Below are 15,797 nucleotides of genomic sequence, written 5' to 3' on the forward strand. Positions count from 1 at the left end.
TTAATTGTGACCTAAAGCTTTCATTTAGAGAGCTCCAATAAAAGAACTGAGAATGTCATCCACAGAAACTGAAAGATTATTGAAGGTATCTCTGATCATTTTCATCTCTCCAATAAGCTTATATGGGTCATCCTGGTAAGAAAGTCTTAGCTCTGACAACAATTTAATACTATCATACTTCTGAACAATTACTGACCCAAAAGCCCCCCAGATGCTGAAGCCTTGCCGAGGATGGGGGGCTTAGGGTTCAGCAGCTGGGCCCTGATGCCTGGTGGGAGCTGCCTTCTCGCTGGGCCTTGGTGCCCAGCTGTTGATTCAACTAAATTATCAGCCTTTTCTTCTTCCTACTAAAAACATTTCATCTTTCTCCCTTCCTCCCCCAATAAGGTATGGATTCTATGATGATGACTATTTGCTTGGTTTTGAACATGATTTAGTCTAAATCTTGGGATTTGAAGGAGGGTGAGGATGGACGGCATGCCACCTCACCCGTAAAACTCGAGTACCTGACGTGGTCGAGCGAGGGGAAAGTTTAATGTCAAACCCTATCCTCAGTGCCGGGTCTGATCTCGACGGACATCATGACGCCTTAGCACTGGAGATAGGGTGTATATCCAGTAATTACCCCTAGGACGACCCTAATTAAAGGGACGACCCGTCCTGTAAGTGTGACTCCATGGTGGGTATGGGGAATATCTGGATGAATTAACTTTTTACGTTATATGGCAACCACCCCTATCTATGCTGATGACCCTATGCTTTTGTCAAAGGACTTGCCCACGGAACCCGAACTTCAGTCAGTCATGGTCGTCCCCTGATCAATGTAGTACCCCACCCCCCCCCCCCTGGGCCGAATGACAGAGGAACACAGATGACGACCCAAAGCAATGCGAGAAGATATACGACCAGGAAATCTCAGCAAAAAGCATCTGGCTCCAGTATTGTCACACTGGAACCATTTGCCATGAAGAGAAATAAGAAGTATGAAGTAGCTCCTGGGGTCTTTGTACCCAATTCTTTTAATAAATACCTTAATTTAAAGCTTGAAGGTGACAATATAGATATTTTTCAAGTAAACAGAGAAATAGTGAAATGTTGTGGCAGACAACCCAAAAATAACACCTCAAAATGGAAATATGCTTCTAGTAGAAAGCATCTCCCCAGAGGAAAGCATTAAGTTGATGGGATTTGGTCAGACCTTGCGGGAGTTACGGTTGAGTGCACTCCCCACTCCAGGCCTGAACTCCAGCAAGGCTTGATTTATGCCCCTCAGTTGATGGCTTTCTCTGAGGAGAGACTTTTAACAGAATTAAAAGACCAGGGTGTAATAAAGGGGTGGACAGGATGACGAAGAAGGTTGATAATAGCAGAATACCTCAGCCTACCTTAATATTAACTTTTAATACTTTGAGACTTCCAGAATATGTGTCTGCAGCCTGGTATAGGTTTAAGATAAAACAGTACATCCCAAGACCCCGAAGGTGTTTTCCATTGCCAGCATTTTGGACGCACCCTACAATCATGTAAGATCCAAATTGCAAGAAATCCTGCAGTCTGTGTCAACTGTGGTAGAAGATGAGCATGGTATGTGCACTAGGGAACCGAAATGTGTTCACTGTGGTGAGGGACATGCATCATCATCTCAGCAGTGTGATGTATATTTACTCGAAAAAGAAATCCAAGCAATCCGAGTAATAGAAAGAACAACATTTTAAGGAAGTTCACGAGAGAGAGCCAAAGCAAAGACTGTAATGACCTGGTCTAAGTTTTGCTTCTGTAGTAGCAAAAACTAAGAAAACCAAAAGAAAGAGATAAATAAAAAACAACCAAGTTAAGAGCACAAAAGGAAAATCAAATAAAGAATCACTAAAAAGACAGCTAACTGAATCATCCGATGTTCAACTGATGATGAGAATGTAAAGACAAGGTTCACTAGACCAACAAGAAAGACACAAGTATGGAACTGATAAAATTGAAGTGTCAGTAGAGACACACCCTCCACCATCTGCCTCATTGGAGGCAAGGCCAGTGGTTGCTGGTCTGGTGCCAGCTTCTGTTGGTGCCAATTCCTCTTTTGGAGGACCAAACCCAGCAGATGCTTGTCCCCCGGTGCCAGTCCTCACTGGTACTTCTGCCTCATTAGAGGCAGAGCTGGCTACTGCCAGCAGTACAAAGACTCTTGAGGTGGTCTCTTTAGAGAACACCTCTGCTCTCTCCATCTCGATAGAAATGGAGAGCAAAGAAACTAAGAAACCCTTCAGTGTCAAAAGACATTGAAGGAAAAGATGTTGGCTCTACGAAGGCGATAACTCCTCCCAAGAAGCCAACAAAACTTTCCATTAAAATGCCTCCTCCTAGTAGAAAAAGAAATCTCCCAGTCTTGTAAAAAGGAACCACAATGTTGGTCCTAAACATGAATAAATTCACTTCCATTATTCAGTGGAACTGTCAGGGACTGCGAGCGAAGTATGAGGAAGTGAAGCTTTTGATCTGTGAGCATCTCTTGTAGGGGTATGTTTGCAGGAGACTATGCTAGGTGAATATACCCTTGTCCTAGGGAATATGTTCACTATAGAACTAAATTTGATCTAGAAGTGGGAAATCATGGTGGATCCCTCATCTACATCCGTCGAGACACTCCACACTACGAAGTGAAACTAAATACTCCACTTCAAGCTGTGGCTGTAAGAATTAATTAAGAAGGAAATACACTTTATGTTCCCTTTACATTCCACCCAATAGCCATGTGTCCCAAGAGAACTTAATATACTTAATGCAGCAACTACCAGAGCCATTTCTTCTACTTGGTGACTTCAATAGTAGACATCCATTGTGGGGAGATGTAACATCAAATCAAAAAGGGAATATGATGGCATCTATAATAGAAAATGAAGATATAGGTCTTCTTAATACTGGAGAACCTACCCATTACCACATTCAGACAGGCACTGTCTCCTGCATCGACCTCTCAATATGTAGCTCCAACTGCAGTGTTGACTTAGTTGGATAACAAGTGATGAACTGCATACCAGTGACCATTCTCCAATTGTGATCGACACCAATGATGGTCCAGCTATCCCCGAGATCGCCACGATGGTGCTTAGAGAAAGCAAATTGGAGAAAATTCAAAGACCTGAGTGAGTTGGAGGGGGATGCAAAAGATCTCCCAAGTGTAGATGATGCCATTGATCTACTCAATGGAACATTGCATACTGCAGGTCTACACTCAATTCCTCGAACTAAGGGACTATTCAGGAGACGGCCAGTACCGTGGTGGTCAGAAGACCTAAGGCTGTTCACCGAGCTACAAGGTCATCATTGACCAGGTGCCGTAGACATCGCACCTTGGACAATGTCATAATTTACAAACAGTGTAGGGCACGATTTCGAAAAAGCTATGAAAGCTGCCAGAAGACAGCATGGGCCGATATGTATCCTCTATTAACAGCAGAACACCAGTCTGTAGCATTGGAAGAAAAAATAAGAAAAATTCAGGGTAAATTTACACCCAATCCTCCTCCAGTACTTAAAGTGAATAATACTCATGTCACTGATGCCACAGAAGTTAGTAATACATTTTCAGAACACTTCACTCGAGTCTCTGAGAAATCAGATAGTTCCCCCAGGACATAATTTCAGAATGATGGAAGAACAACAGGTACTTGATTTTTTGCAAAGAAAGCTGAATCATAATAAATGCCTTTTCTGAAAGGGAGTTGACTCTGCTTTATCTAGGAGCAAGAACACTGCCCCTGGTCCAGATGAGATTCCTTATGAAATGTTTAAACACATTTCGAAGAACACAAAACTTTTTATAATAAGTATTATCAATAGAAATATGGGATGAAAGCAGCTACCCTATCCATATGGGAATTAGCTACCATGTTACCGTTTTTTTTTTTTTTTTGTTCCTTAAGCCTGGAAAAGATCCCCTGTGTGCAGCAAGTTACCGCCCCATTGCTTTAACTTGCTGTTTGTGTAAATTGATGGAAAAAAATGGTAAATGTAAGACTGATGTGGTATCTAGAGCACAACAATATTCTAACACCTTCTCAGTGTGGTTTTTCGAAAAAAAATGCACTCTACCCTGGACATCTTACTGCAACTTGAAACCTCTGTCTGTGAAGCCTTTGCCTCCAAACAACATCATGTGACAGTGGTTTTTGATATAGAAAAGGCATATGACACTGCTTGGAGACATGGGATTCTGAAGACTATGCATAATAGTGGTCTACGAGGTAAATTACCATTTATTTGTGAAATCCTTTTTACATCGTAGGTATTTTAAAGTTAAAGTTGGCAGTACTTTATCAGAGAAAAGGTGCCAAGAAGAAGGTTTTCCCCAGGGCAGTGTTCTCAGTGTAACACTTTTTGCTTAGCCATAAACAGTGTTGCAGCTGTCATTCCAAGAGAGGTTTTAAAGACACTGTTGTGGATGATTTGTCAATATCCTTTGCTGCCACCCGGATGACTGTAGCAGAAAGAAAGCTACAATTAACAATAAATAAAATAATAAGTTGGGCTGAGAAACAGGGTTTTAAAATCTCTGTAAGCAAGACTACTGCTGTCCACTTCTGTCGGATCAGGGGAGTGCATCCTGATCCAGACCTCTATTTGTATGGCCGTAGAATCCCATGTGTAGAACAAGCACGCTTTCTTAGGCCTAGTTTTGACAGTAGATGACTTGGATCCCCCATATCAAACATATAAAAGCAAAGAGCCTAGAAGCTCTACACATCTTGAAGGTGCTTTCTCACACCAGTTTGGGGAGCTGATAGAAATCTTTTACTAAGGCTTCATAAATCTTTAATCTTGTCAAAGCTGTCATACAGTTGTGAAATATATTCTTCAGCTTCCCCAACTAACTTAAAACTTTTAGATTCAGTACATCATTCAGCTATTTGTATAGCCACAGGAGCTTTCCATTCGTCACCAATATCTAGTTTGCTAGTTGATGCAGGAGAGATGCCCCTTGAACTCTATCGCCAGTCATCATTAATTCGGTACTGGTTTAGAGCGCAAAGACTCCCCAAATCTCAGGCATTTGCTGTGGCAAATAGAAATATTTTTAATGGTTTTATGAAAGTCATCCAAGGTATCCCATTCCTTTTAGCTATAGAATAAAAACAAATTTTAGAGGATACAAATATTAAAAAATATCCCATTATTCCCTTTGTGTATCCCAGTACTCCTGTCTGGAGGTTACCGGATGTGAAATTCTGCAGGTACTTCAATGGAGCAAAGAGGAATAAATCTGATGAGGAAATAAGGGCAATATTTTTAGAGCATGTATCAGAGCATATAGATACATGTTTTATATTTACTGATGGCTCCAAGTCCAATGCCGGCATTGGATATGGCAGTTATTTAGCCAATCTTTTAACGAAGAGGTGCACTTCCTTCTATTGCCTCAAACTTTACAGCTGAATTGTATGGCATCCTAGTAGCACTGGAACATATTGTAACACTCCCAGTGTGTAGCTACACAATATTTTGTGACTCCAAAGTGCGTTACAGTCCCTGGAAGTCTTTTAATACTGATCATCCCGGTGTTGAAGATCTTGCAGTGGATTTTCTTGCACCAAAATAGAGGCAGCATTGTTTCATTTTGTTGGGTTCCTGCCCATGTGAACGTATCGGGAAACGAAGAGGCAGACAAGCTAGCCAAATCAGCAGCGCAAACTTTAGTACCGAGAAAATGCCCTGTTCCATATCGTGATACATTCTTTTTTGATATATGGAAATCTGTCCAGTATTTATGGGCACTTCAGTGGGACAGAGTAGGCCCCAACAAAAATGAAAGAAATTACTAGACAGACACCCCACCCTTGGAAATATGACCTAATACCAAGGAAGTGGGAGGTTGTATTGTGTAGATTACGTATTGGCCATACGCGTTTAACTCACGGCTATTCTGATGGATGGGAGAATTGAGCCCTTCTGGTTATGATTGCTTAGTTCCACTGACTGTTAGGCATTTGCTGGTTGAGTGTCCAGTCTAGTGAACTTTAGGAATCGTTTTTTTAGCTTATAGTAGTGAAGCAGGTGGTAATTATAGCATGCCAAAACTGTTGGGAGAAAGCATGTGTGTTAATAACGTTATCTCTTTTATCAAAGAAGCTGGTCTTCTCAAATATATCTGACAGCTGTGCTGTCTTAGTATATACTTTTTTCCCTTTTGGTTTTGTTTTATATTTTATTCAGATTAATTAACAATTCTTTTTATTAGAATTTTATTTGATCAGAATTTTATTCTTATTTTTATCAGAATTTTTTTTTAAATCAAATTTATATGTATCTCTTTTAAAAAAATAAAATTTATAATATATTAAACAAGATTTTAAATAACGTTAAAAGATCACACTTAGCATTCGGCGTCAGTGACCCTGGTAGTTGTGACGCCAGAAAACCTACAATCAATCAATCAATTACTGACCCAAATGCTTCCATAAGCAGTTTTTTGGCCTCCTCATATGTTCGACTCCCTGAACTCAAAGACTGAATAAGTGTATGAGGTTCCTTCCGAGTCTGTCTTTGAAGGTATAAAAGCATTGTGTAGGAGTTCAAATTAGCTCTACCAGTTATATCCTCAAAATCTCTAAAGAACTTCTCAATACTCTCTCCCCTAGCATGACTATACACTGGAAGTGGCAACTTTGGAAGCTTGAGCTTATTACTTACATCATTACCATCAGATATATTTGGAACACTTTTGAGCAATGAAATGGCATTAGTAATTTTTTCATCATATTCATCACAGCTCTTAAGTTCAGCAGAAAGACCACCCTTATCCGACTTCCAAATAAGCTCAGAAATCTGTGTATTACAGTCATTAAGTTTCTGTTGTAAACTATCCAAAGAGAGAATATTTTCTTTGACCTCACATGAGGTGAAAGATCCACAGTTATCCTGAACATTCTTACACTTTTTGGTTACTTGCGTCCTGTGGTGAACTCTGACAGATTTTAAATAATCCAAGTCACCCATCATGTACAAAAATATGAAATACTACTAAAATAACCGCAATTTCGGATAAACAAAGTATAATGGATTTGCAACGCGATGTGCAATAATAAATGTTACTAGATAATATTAAAATCACAAATTTTCTCAAACGAGTAACCTAACAAGAGCAACTTAATATACCCTAGAAATTTAATACAATACACAAGGAAATTTGCCTATCCAGCGACACAAATATGAAACATGAAGAGTAAATATGACCCTAACCATGACCTTAGGTGAGGAGTTCCACGAAGCAAGGACCCACAGAGTGCCCCACGTTGGGCGCCATATTCTGAATTATTTACTGTGAATAATAAACCAAGAAAAAAACTAAAATTTAATAATAAATTCTACAGTTTAATTTATCAATTTATTTTTTATCAATCTGTTGTGAATATCCTTGCTTCCTGGTTTGCAACAGGTAATCCCAAACCATACGAGGTAGAGGGATGGTGCTGGCGGCCCTGCTGCCAACTCACAGTTTCAGAATAAATCAAGAGAATCTGAAATGAGGGAAATCCTAATGTAAGAAGGGACTCCTAATCAAATTAACTTCATAAAATTTAATGTAAGACTTAAGAAATTGACTTAAGTAAAATATATATATATAAAGTAAACCTCTAAATGCTCAAGATCAATGCAAATATATGGGCATGTCCATTCAAAAACAATGAGGCAACGAAACACGAGATTGAGAGGCTAAGCAAAACTATCTGGGATGAACAAGTAGTTACTGGGTTAACCCGGCAGACCATAAATAGAATATTATGGTTTGAAAAATATAAATTACTACCTGGTAAATATAAGTAAAAGTACTATGCTAGCTCAAGAAATATTAATGTTGCCTTTAAATGAAGGCCCAAAAGACGGTTATATAATAGGCTTACTTGGTAAATATAATTACATACATGGGTACCAATCAAATATGATTCTCTGATAAATTCCATGGGGAAATTCTGTTAGGACATTATTTGTTCAACAATAACTTACTGAAATTGAAATTGCAAATTACAAGCACCAAACGAAATTTGCAACGAAACCTTCTTTCAAATTTTCAGCTATCCTTTCTAGGTCCAAATTAAGCCGAATAGTTGTATTGCCAACTAGATGACATCGGTCGGCAAGTTGTTCTCGTGAAAAGGGAAAATGGTGGTGGCCTAAGGTGATAATAGGCAGCATTATTCTCCTCCCCACCCTCGGTACATGGGCCAGGTCACAAATACATTTTAGCTCTTCATAGTTCCTTTATAATGCACTGCACGAAGATTGTAGATCGTAATAACGATCTCAAAGTCGCGCTGTGCTAGGTAGTGGTCACGTCTTCACTGTCCCTCTCCTTCCGAGCTACTGCTGCTCCAAGGTATTTTGAGAATGGGGTCGAAGCTGGGAGATAACCAAACTAGGCAGTAACTAGTTACAGGGTTAACGTAATTAACTACCTTCGTTGCTGTTTGCTTGATGCTTGGTATAGTTAAGTTAAAAGAAAATCAATTTACTAAACATTTATTTAAATGATGACAGAAATGCATATATTTACCAAGCAATTACAATAGAAGAACAAGGACACCCAAACAGCAAGATATAACTTCAATAATTAATGCTTATTTTAGAGCATAAGGAAGCAATAAAAGCAAACTACATGAAGAATACAAGACTAACTAACATTATTACGCAAGATAATGAAAATTTCTTCAATTAATAAGAAGGAAAAACTAAGGATAAACATAACTTTCGAAACAAGCATACTGCTCCTTCCGTTCAGCCACAAAAAGCATTGTCTCCTGTTTCTTTGGTGGAAGAAGAAGAGAAAGAAGGAGATAGGAGACTCCTATGGCCTACAAGTCTCTTTTTCGCTATTTTCTATCAAATTTCTTTGACCTCTTCTTGTCAGCAGACTTTACCAGAGTCTTCATATATGAGGGATAGTCAAGTAGATTCCTCTAAGTTGCCTAATCTAGTTCTTTCTTTTTCTTCTCACAAGGTATTGAAGGAAATTAACCTTTGGCTTTCGGAGAAGAGGGAACAGGGAAAGGATAACTTTAATTTCTTACCGTCATGTCTTTCGACTCTTGAGACATCTTTGTTACGAGACCAGGGAGGCTCTCTCTTTGGGTGTCTGCCTCTTCCCAGGGAGACTTTTCTGGACTCATAGACTCTGCAAGAAGGTCGGTCTTCAACTCAGCCAAAATAATGTTTTCAGCATTGGAATTAAAGCATCTTATCAAGAATATCCTCTATGTTTTCATAGTGAGCTTCCTTGATTGGATTGTTGGAGCTTTGGGCCGCAAAATCTAGGAATGTTCGTCGCTGGTTGAGGACTCTTTTTACAGACCTTTCAGAAGTAATTTCCTGCCTGGATAAAGATATCAGGGCTGGTTCCTTGGAATTGGCCTCTCTCTTTATGTTGGGCATTCTGAAAAAGAGAGAACTCTGGTTTTCTTTCACCACCAAAGAAGTGTTTTGGACACAGAGGTCCTCCCTTTTTACTCTCCTCTGGATAGTAAACACCTTTTTCCCGAGGAAACAGTGATTTAGGTTGCTTCTGACCTTCAGAAGAAGTCAACAGGATCTTCTCTCTCGTTCAACCAAGCGCTCTCATGATACCAATCCTAGCTCATGCCCTTCTCCTTCCATGTGATTAGTCCTTTTGTGGCAGGGGAAGTTCTAGGTCATTCCCTAGATTGAACGGGTAAAGAGCACGGTTTTGTTCACCTCCTCAAACCATTAGCAAATCCTCCTCTAAAATTCCTGCTAAGAAGTGAGGGGGCAGTCCTCCGTGCACTTGTAGGAGCAAGGCTCCGCCAGTTTTGGATGAACTGGGAAGCAAGAGGGGCGGAACCTTGGATCGTAAAAGTGTTCAAAGGAGGCTGTGACATTCCTTTTGAGTGTTTCATCCTTATCCAACTCTCCGATAGCTTTGACAGCCTACTCAGAAAATTCACAAAGATTTATTGCCCTGTCAAGAGAAGTTTCGTCCCTCTTGCAGAAAAAGGCCATAGAGTTATTAGCAGATCCACTAACTCCCGGGTTTTACAACTTACTACTTGTAGTCCCCAAGGCTTCAGTGGGCTGGAGGCCTGTGTTAGATGTAAGCACTGAATATTTTTGTCCGAAAGACAAAATTCAAGATGGAAATGAATCAGATGGTTTTGTCAGCCATTTGTCAAGGGGGATGCTGTCCATCAATATGGAAGATGCTCAATTCCATATCCCAAGTCACCAAGACTCAAAGAAGTTTCTTTGATTCGTTGTCAGAAACAGAGTATACTAATTCAAAGCTCTGCGCTTCGGGCTTTCGACAGCCCCACAAGTGTTTACCCGCGTCTTAGGCATGGAGGAAGTCACAGTTAGTCCCCTGTCAGGAATTAGCCTATTTGGGGTTGAGAATAGACTTAGTGGCTTTTCAGGCTTTTACATCTGCACAAAGAGTGGGGTCACGACTTCAGAAGGTGGACCTTTTTCTAGCCCTTCAAGAGTGCTCAGTGAAGGAGTTGATGAACCCACTAGGGACCCTATCTTGACAGAACAGTTTGTGTCCTTGGGGAGACTACATATGAGACTTCTCCAGTTCTTCCTAAAGATAACCTGGAACAGGAAAAAATTTCCAGACTCGTTTGTGTTCCAGGTGACATCCAAAGTAAAGGAGGACTTGTCTCTGTGGAGATCAGAAGACAGGCTTTTAGAAAGGAAGTCCCTCTCCATCTGAGTCTTGACCCAGTATTCTATTCAGTCGCATCTGATCTAGGTTGGGGAGACCTCCTGGCACACAAGGAAATCTTGGCGACATGGAATGCTCAACAGAGAGAGTGGCACATCAGTTTGAAAGAATTGACTGCTATCCACTGGGGGCTCTTGGAGTTTGCGGACCTGGTCTGTAACAAAGTATAGTAACTGTCCACTCGTGCGATACAACAGCCCTCTCTTACATCAAGAAACAGGGAGGAATGCACTCTTTTCTTTCCATGAAGTGGCAAGAGCCCTTCTGTTTTGGGCAGATTGGAACCACACTAGAATCCTAGCAGACGAATTAAGTCACAAGAAGCGGGCTCTTCTCACAGAGTGGATGTTGAATCCATTGATTTGCCTCGATTTGTGGAGATATGGGGCAGACAGATTCTAGACCTATTCACAACGTCAAAGAACCACTGTCTCCCGCTTTACTTTTCGCCAGCCCGGACCCGCAAGCTTAGGTGATAGATGCGATGATCACAGATTGGTCAGACAAAGATCTGTATGCCTTTCCATTCAAGATGGTGATTAAGGTCATAAACAAGTTCAGGTTTCACTGGAACATTTTACACTCATTGCCCTATTTTGGCCAGCATAGGAATGGTTTTCAGGTACACTAGAGCTCCTGGTGGACTTCCCAAGATTGTTACCACAGAAAACCAGTCTACTCAGACAGCCCCACTTCAGATGGTTCGATCAAGGTTTGTCCACTCTGGCCCTGACTACATACTAATTTCCGACAACTCTTATGAGTGAAAGGCTTTTCAAGCCAAGGTGCAAGAACTATTGCTCAATGCAGAAGGAAGTCCACAAGTGAAGTATACCAGGTGAAGTGGGCAATCTTTCGATGCTGGTGAAAGGAGAATAACACCACATCTTCTAAGACATCTATAGTTGAAATTGCTGATTTCCTTTTATACTTGAGGACGTTCAGGAACCTGTCTACTTCGAATATCAGGGATATAAAGCAATGTTCAGTTTTTAAACATAGAGGTGCAGATTTGTCAAACAATAAAGACCTGGCAGAACTTATGAGATCCTTTGCTATGGAGAAACCTAAAGATACTAAGATACTAAAGTTACTTTCGATGCTGTTGCAAGGAGCATAACATCTCGTTTTCTAAGACATGTATAGTGGAAATTGCTGATTTCCTTTTATACTTGAGGATGCCCAGGAACCTGTCTACTTTGACTAGGTGTATATTTGTTATGTGGTGAAAATGACCACGTTTAAATTAAAGGAAAGAACTCCTGACTATGGTAATGTGACCTACCTTCGTTGTTCCCCATCGCCTACTCTCTCTAGATAGCTGAAAATCAGTCATTGAATCTTGGCCGAATTTAGACTTGAGATACAAAAATAGTCTTTATTTCCTCAAAATAGCTAACAAGAAGGTCAAATAGAATGAATAAAAAATCCTAAACATCGTTAAGAAACCATTACTGTTCTGTAGAATCATATTAAATAAAACTATCCCAACTTATACTCAGTGTCATCAGTCTTTCTAAAAATAAAAGTCAATAGAGAATTTCATTTTTTGGTAGTTACAACTGAAATCCATCCTGAAAAAAGAAAGAAACCCCTTATCAGGACACTGAAATGCATAAATAAATGGAATGGATAAATGTCCTATAAATCTTGCTAAGTGTTTCTTTGCACTTCTAATCCCCTAAAGTTTTTTTCAAAGTATTTCTCAAAGTATTTCTTTCAGTTACCTTATTGATGGATCTTCAAAAGCACCTCTCCAGTTTTTGGGTCACCACTAGTAGCCCATACTAGGGATTATATCTCATTCCTTTGTTTTAACAGACATATGCACTTACACACACTAATGGACGGTCGAATGTACGCAGGCTAGTGTATTCTCAGTTCTGTTGTACGTGCGTTTTCCATTTCTCATGTACACATCCTATTCAGTGCACTGACATCACAATCATGTGATTCCAAACTAACCAGGTCATTTGCTTTCCCACAATCTCACCAATGCGATCGGAAATGTTTTGTCTTTTTGTTTCATTTGCACATTTTGAGGAATTCACCGTTTCTAAATTTCTAAACAGTGGTCCCCCCGTATTTGCGGGGTATGTGTACCAGAGGCCCCCACGAATAATTGAACCCCTATAAAATGCTTAAACGCTCCCATTTTGTTAGTTAAAACTCAAGAAAAATCCACTAAGAATTTTTATACCTGGTTTTTAAAGTTTTATCACAAAAAGTGCATATTATGATGAAATTGATTACGAAAACCAGGAATTTGTGGATATTTCTCATAGAAAAATACTGCAAATAGGCAAATTTTCTGCGAATAAGATAACCCATGAACCCTAATTGATTCATTTATCAACATAATTTTGAACTGGTAAGACCATAACTGTCACAATAATGCAAAGTGGAATATTAGGTTCAGTGACTTAGGTCAAAGCAGCAATTAGCTGTTTTCTTGAGTTGCATTATACATTTCTGAAAGAGACCAAACGCTAATCAGTTCCAATTTAAGTAATTTTGTCCTGAGTTAAGATCTTTATCATCAGAGCAATCCTTAAGGTATGAGATGTCTTGAAAACTTATCTTTAGTATAAACTCCATTACAGGGAAAATATTATTATTCTGTGACAGAATGTTTTTACCTATTTGCTATGGAACCTTAACAGTGCTAATTATATTCAGTATCTTTAAATAAAATAAATGTTATACATACTGTTAATTGGCAAACCGACAACAGTCTGGCATTGTCACCTCTGATGCAGACATGAATAGCTAATCCTCAATTGAACAACCATCACTTATCTGTTACTCTTCTTCACTATGTACTTGACAATGAAATTATGTAAATGGTATCATAAAAGCATTTCCATTGTTTTTATTGTTATGTTTTGATGATTATAATTTCATATGCATATTGAAAGATTACTTTTTCACATATCCACTAGTATTTTTATTATTTATGAAAATGCACTTGATGTTTATTTTCATGTTTTTTGTTAGAAGGGTTTCTAGATAAATTAAAACTGGTTTTGAAACGTTTCAGTTTGGTTGAGGTAGGGGTAAAGGGATCTGACACTTGAGTGTAATGGGAGGAATGTAATGTAATTGAGCTCTGATACGATCTGCAGTGTAGAAGTTTTATTTATATTGAACATTAAGAGGGAGCTTCTTGGTATGGCAGTTGAACTGAGTTCAGTCAGGAGGTTAGAGTTGATTCTTATTCAACTAGAGAATTATAGTGTACTGTAATACGTAATCCGTATTGTGACGAAGTGCCAAGTATCTGGTTACTACACTTACCATTCATTAATTGATACCTCACAAAAGCCAGACACCTGAACCCTCATCACAGGTACTAAACGACTGAATACTCTAAAGGCAACAGTGATCCCTTAACAACTTACCAGTATTGCAGAAAATCAGACTAAGTTCATCAAAACAGGTGTGAGGTAATCTTGTAAGTAATTAAATTAATCAAAGGGCATCACTCCATCAACAACTTTAAAAGTCTAAGTATTTCCCTGATTTCAGAAGTCTAAATACTTCCCTGGTTCTAAGTCACTTCAAGTTAATTGAAGGAAAACAGATCAATTACCACTCTATATTTCTACCTAACATCAATATTAATTATATACTGGTATAATATAAAGAAAACAGTTATAAAAATTTTAAATACAAAAATTTATTATTAAACTCCAAATTTATAAGTGAAATTCACAATATCAGGGAAAATTACTATTACTTGAAAACAAAGTAAAGTTTAATTGATTCTTGAATCAATTAATAAAATTAAATCAAAATTAATTTATCACAAAATTCAAGAAAATTAATTCAGTCAAAATTCAAAAGTGTTAGGCAATAATTGAAAATTGGAAATTAATTCACAAGTGCTAAACAACAATAAAACTTGAAAAGAATTCTAAGTAAATGCAAATTAATTCACAAGTGTTAAATTTAATTAATTGTGCAATGATTAATTAATGAAAATAGCTAAGTTAATTAAATTGTGAATGCAAATGAAAATACAGAAAAATGTGGACAATATCAAAATTTCAAAGAGTATTAATCACACAGAATATAAAATAAAAAGGCACACTTCAATAAGAAAATGGACAAATGAACAAAACATAAAAATCACTTCAAATGAATAAACACAAAACACAAAAATTTGCAATGTGTAAAAGTGTAAATCTTTTCACTCAAAACATTGTAACCATTAGTTATCAGTTTTTACCTAACCTTTGTAACCATCAGTTATTAGTTTTTTATCTAACCACTGTTCCTATCTGTTATTAGTTGCAACTAATAAATATATAACACACTTTACCTTTTTGGTATACCAATTTCTTTCTTTCTTGCTGCAGCTTGTTTCACACTTTCACAAAAGCAGGTGCCGTTACAACAACAATGTTTGTTCAGATTCCACACAAAAAAACCCCACAAACTAACACCAAATAAACTCTAATAAATATCAAATCTGAAAATTACAAGTTACGAGTGACCATTCAATAAGTACGAAATCGTTACGTTACTTTAAAATCAAAAGTGCTATGAGAGAGAGAGAGAGAGAGAGAGAGAGAGAGAGAGAGAGAGAGAGAGAGAGGAGAGAGGAGAAGTGTGAACGTTTGAGTCTTTAAGCCCGAATGAAAAACTTCTCCCTTATGGAAGCTGGACAGGAGATGACACAAAACGTTTTGGGCAACAATTCTTTCTAGAAGCTTCGAAATCTTACGCAAGTTTACATACAAAATGTGTAATCTGCACGTGGCTTTGACAAAGGCATACGCATATGAGATCAGTCTGTTCAAAAAAGACACGTACTCGACTCGATCGACCTTATCACACATAATGACAGAATCCCAAAACACAATGAAGACTCGAGGTCCCTAATCAAACGTGTTGACAGATTAGGAAAAACAACTCTAGCTTTGAACGGACAAAGATATTCTCTCTCTCTCTCTCTACATTCTATGTTATATATTCTTTTTATATATGTAATGCAGAAATCTGAACACACATTTAAAATATCCTATCTCTAAGCTATCTAGGAATCTGAAAAAATGTTGCACAATCTATA

The 15,797-nt window shown here is 38.4% G+C and overlaps 1 protein-coding gene across 1 annotated transcript in view; it reads left to right on the plus strand.

Moving 5' to 3' along the window:
* LOC135217537 (serine/threonine-protein kinase atr-like) overlaps window positions 1-15,797 on the plus strand; it is a 796,062-nt gene that overhangs the window by 386,778 nt on the left and 393,487 nt on the right.

This window comes from Macrobrachium nipponense, chromosome 7 (genome assembly GCF_015104395.2).
Source record: "Macrobrachium nipponense isolate FS-2020 chromosome 7, ASM1510439v2, whole genome shotgun sequence".
NCBI classification, from domain to species: Eukaryota; Metazoa; Arthropoda; class Malacostraca; order Decapoda; family Palaemonidae; genus Macrobrachium; species Macrobrachium nipponense.